This window comes from Schistocerca nitens, chromosome 7 (assembly GCF_023898315.1).
Source record: "Schistocerca nitens isolate TAMUIC-IGC-003100 chromosome 7, iqSchNite1.1, whole genome shotgun sequence".
Taxonomy (NCBI): Eukaryota; Metazoa; Arthropoda; class Insecta; order Orthoptera; family Acrididae; genus Schistocerca; species Schistocerca nitens.
The window spans coordinates 309,603,882-309,608,881 of record NC_064620.1 but is presented as its reverse complement, the minus strand read 5'-3'; the positions used below and the strand labels follow the sequence as shown (position 1 = coordinate 309,608,881).

At 55.2% G+C, this 5,000-nt stretch overlaps 1 non-coding gene across 1 annotated transcript in view; it reads left to right on the top strand.

Annotated features, from left to right (window-relative positions):
• Positions 1-3,643: 3,643 nt before the first annotated feature.
• The window catches only part of LOC126197115 (small subunit ribosomal RNA), a 1,909-nt gene continuing 552 nt past the window's right edge, over positions 3,644-5,000 (top strand). The window contains exon 1 of the ribosomal RNA XR_007539514.1: positions 3,644-5,000. This exon is cut by the window's right edge and continues 552 nt beyond it. This is a non-coding gene — a ribosomal RNA (small subunit ribosomal RNA).

Here is a 5,000-nt window from a genome sequence, read left to right as displayed (position 1 = left end):
ACTCTCTGGCTGTAACAGACACAGACACAATATCTAAGCACCACCATGGAACAACATCCAGTGCATCCTCTCCGCCACATTACACCATTCACACTATGATAACAAAACCAGGAGGTCCACCCCAAAAACAGAATATCTCACTCTTCCAACAACCATCATTACGCAGATAAGCCACAAACACCCACACATGTGCTACACAGGGGTGCAGCCAACACCACCACACTGGCGTGTCTCACAGCATATAAGCAATGGCAGGAATGAAAGACACAGGTCTGCCACTCCCTTGCCACACCCACGGAACCGGCGCACCACCTCCCCTGAGCCAAAGGTGCATCCTGACGTGACACATCTCAGGGTGCCTCAGGCGTCCACTTACCATCATCACTATGAACGAACCTCGTCCCCTCCCCCCCTCATACACCATCCCTTAACCTAACCCATGTTGCGCCTTAACCTAACCCATGTTGCGCCTTAACCTAACCTATGTTGCGCCTTAACCTAACCTATGTTGCGCCTTAACCTAACCTATGTTGCGCCTTAACCTAACCTATGTTGCGCCTTAACCTAACCTACGTTGCGCCTTAACCTAACCTACGTTGCGCCTTAACCTAACCTACGTTGCGCCTTAACCTAACCTACGTTGCGCCTTAACCTAACCTACGTTGCGCCTTAACCTAACCTACGTTGCGCCTTAACCTAACCTACGTTGCGCCTTAACCTAACCTACGTTGCGCCTTAACCTAACCTACGTTGCGCCTTAACCTAACCTACGTTGCGCCTTAACCTAACCTACGTTGCGCCCTAACCTAACCTACGTTGCGCCCTAACCTAACCTACGTTGCGCCCTAACCTAACCTACGTTGCGCCCTAACCTAACCTACGTTGCGCCCTAACCTAACCTACGTTGCGCCCTAACCTAACCTACGTTGCGCCCTAACCTAACCTACGTTGCGCCCTAACCTAACCTACGTTGCGCCCTAACCTAACCTACGTTGCGCCCTAACCTAACCTACGTTGCGCCCTAACCTAACCTACGTTGCGCCCTAACCTAACCTACGTTGGGCCCTAACCTAACCTACGTTGGGCCCTAACCTAACCTACGTTGGGCCCTAACCTAACCTACGTTGGGCCCTAACCTAACCTACGTTGGGCCCTAACCTAACCTACGTTGGGCCCTAACCTAACCTACGTTGGGCCCTAACCTAACCTGCGTTGGGCCCTAACCTAACCTACGTTGGGCCCTAACCTAACCTACGTTGGGCCCTAACCTAACCTACGTTGGGCCCTAACCTAACCTACGTTGGGCCCTAACCTAACCTACGTTGGGCCCTAACCTAACCTACGTTGGGCCCTAACCTAACCTACGTTGGGCCCTAACCTAACCTACGTTGGGCCCTAACCTAACCTACGTTGGGCCCTAACCTAACCTACGTTGGGCCCTAACCTAACCTACGTTGGGCCCTAACCTAACCTACGTTGGGCCCTAACCTAACCTACGTTGGGCCCTAACCTAACCTACGTTGGGCCCTAACCTAACCTACGTTGGGCCCTAACCTAACCTACGTTGGGCCCTAACCTAACCTACGTTGGGCCCTAACCTAACCTACGTTGGGCCCTAACCTAACCTACGTTGGGCCCTAACCTAACCTACGTTGGGCCCTAACCTAACCTACGTTGGGCCCTAACCTAACCTACGTTGGGCCCTAACCTAACCTACGTTGGGCCCTAACCTAACCTACGTTGGGCCCTAACCTAACCTACGTTGGGCCCTAACCTAACCTACGTTGGGCCCTAACCTAACCTACGTTGGGCCCTAACCTAACCTACGTTGGGCCCTAACCTAACCTACGTTGGGCCCTAACCTAACCTACGTTGGGCCCTAACCTAACCTACGTTGGGCCCTAACCTAACCTACGTTGGGCCCTAACCTAACCTACGTTGGGCCCTAACCTAACCTACGTTGGGCCCTAACCTAACCTACGTTGGGCCCTAACCTAACCTACGTTGGGCCCTAACCTAACCTACGTTGGGCCCTAACCTAACCTACGTTGGGCCCTAACCTAACCTACGTTGGGCCCTAACCTAACCTACGTTGGGCCCTAACCTAACCTACGTTGGGCCCTAACCTAACCTACGTTGGGCCCTAACCTAACCTACGTTGCGCCCTAACCTAACCTACGTTGCGCCCTAACCTAACCTACGTTGCGCCCTAACCTAACCTACGTTGCGCCCTAACCTAACGCACGTTGCGCCCTAACCTAACCTGTAATTGTTATATGAATTGAAACATTCATGTAGCGTTGCCTAATCGCAACCCTCTCAACATAGGTCAGTGCTCGCACTCTCTGGTGTCCTGCGTATTGATTCATGTTACGGTGCGTACCCTCACAACATCTAGCGAGTGGTGCGTACGTTCCACATGGTCCCGCTATCCACTGTAATGTGTACTGCTGTAAGACTTATATCGCTCCCCTGTCGCCTCTAGTTCGTCAGGCGGGAGTTTGCGTGTTCAATGAGCTTCGCAGCTGTGCAATGGCATTCGCATACGTACGCGGGCCACCTTCCACGTGTTCTCTCGTGCATACGTCGCAGCATGTATGTGGGCTGATGTGGCGTGTCGTGACGCATATCATCCAGGCATGCAAGACCCACTGAATTTGCAAATGTAGATGGACGTGTACGTTTGCTGCCCAAGTTACGCAAATGAACTGGAAATCCGTTGTTGCGCGGTTGTATACGCTGGAGGTGAATCATTGATTGCGACAATCGGTACAGGTATTAACTGGTTGCTTCAGCGACACCCGTCATACCCACGAACGTGAGTGGGCATGTGGGTATGAAGCGATACGCGGCGGTGGCTGGGTGGGACCGTCCCCGGCCGGTGAGGGGGGAGCGCCCGGCGTGCTGGCCGCGCGCTGCGTGGGCGCACGCGCTACAGCCGGCTGGTGGGGGCGCCCAGTGGCAGGCGCGCCGGCCGACGGACGCGGCAGGCGGCGCAGCTGCGCGCCGGCGCACCCAACGCGCGGCGCCGTGCGGCCAAAGTGGGTCCTCGCGGGCCCGGTGCGAAGCGCGGTGGACATCTGCAGTGTGCTGGTCCGATTGAGGACTGTGTGCGTTGAGGATGCGCCGCCGCCCGGCACTCGGCGCCGCGACGCCGTCTGCTGCTCGGTCGCCCCCGCGGTTCTCGCAGGTGGTTTGTATCGCAGCTGTGCGGATGTGTTGGCGCGTGCGCTGTGCTGGGAGAGTTCGCTTTGGCACCCAAGTGGGGCTCTGCCCCTCTGTGGCGCTGGCGTTGGAGCTGCCCGGCCACTGTTTGTGGCCGCGTGTTGTCTCCCGCCGGCAACACCACGACAGCACGCTCCCGGGCCTCTGTCGGCAGCGGCAAGCTCAGTTGGGAGCACGGGTGGTCGCACTGAAAGCGTCTACTCGCCTATCTCCGGGCGATTGCGCCTCTCTCGAACCCGACCAAGTACTTAGGACGGCGCTGCGCGCCGCCGGGACCTGAGAGGGTTTCGAGGTGTATCGTGCAGGGGAGCCCAGCCTCCTCCTGTTTGCGGAATAATTGAGCGGACGCTTGCGTGTTCGCGCGGGCCTCCGGGACACACTCCCGGGCGGCCGGCTGCTCAGCTCTAGTTGACGCAGCTCCCTGGTTGATCCTGCCAGTAGTCATATGCTTGTCTCAAAGATTAAGCCATGCATGTCTCAGTACAAGCCGCATTAAGGTGAAACCGCGAATGGCTCATTAAATCAGTTATGGTTCCTTAGATCGTACCCACGTTACTTGGATAACTGTGGTAATTCTAGAGCTAATACATGCAAACAGAGTCCCGACCAGAGATGGAAGGGACGCTTTTATTAGATCAAAACCAATCGGTCGGCTCGTCCGGTCCGTTTGCCTTGGTGACTCTGAATAACTTTGGGCTGATCGCACGGTCCTCGTACCGGCGACGCATCTTTCAAATGTCTGCCTTATCAACTGTCGATGGTAGGTTCTGCGCCTACCATGGTTGTAACGGGTAACGGGGAATCAGGGTTCGATTCCGGAGAGGGAGCCTGAGAAACGGCTACCACATCCAAGGAAGGCAGCAGGCGCGCAAATTACCCACTCCCGGCACGGGGAGGTAGTGACGAAAAATAACGATACGGGACTCATCCGAGGCCCCGTAATCGGAATGAGTACACTTTAAATCCTTTAACGAGTATCTATTGGAGGGCAAGTCTGGTGCCAGCAGCCGCGGTAATTCCAGCTCCAATAGCGTATATTAAAGTTGTTGCGGTTAAAAAGCTCGTAGTTGGATTTGTGTCCCACGCTGTTGGTTCACCGCCCGTCGGTGTTTAACTGGCATGTATCGTGGGACGTCCTGCCGGTGGGGCGAGCCGAAGGCGTGCGACCGCCTCGTGCGTGCTCGTGCGTCCCGAGGCGGACCCCGTTGAAATCCTACCAGGGTGCTCTTTATTGAGTGTCTCGGTGGGCCGGCACGTTTACTTTGAACAAATTAGAGTGCTTAAAGCAGGCAAGCCCGCCTGAATACTGTGTGCATGGAATAATGGAATAGGACCTCGGTTCTATTTTGTTGGTTTTCGGAACCCGAGGTAATGATTAATAGGGACAGGCGGGGGCATTCGTATTGCGACGTTAGAGGTGAAATTCTTGGATCGTCGCAAGACGAACAGAAGCGAAAGCATTTGCCAAGTATGTTTTCATTAATCAAGAACGAAAGTTAGAGGTTCGAAGGCGATCAGATACCGCCCTAGTTCTAACCATAAACGATGCCAGCCAGCGATCCGCCGCAGTTCCTCCGATGACTCGGCGGGCAGCCTCCGGGAAACCAAAGCTTTTGGGTTCCGGGGGAAGTATGGTTGCAAAGCTGAAACTTAAAGGAATTGACGGAAGGGCACCACCAGGAGTGGAGCCTGCGGCTTAATTTGACTCAACACGGGAAACCTCACCAGGCCCGGACACCGGAAGGATTGACAGATTGATAGCTCTTTCTTGATTC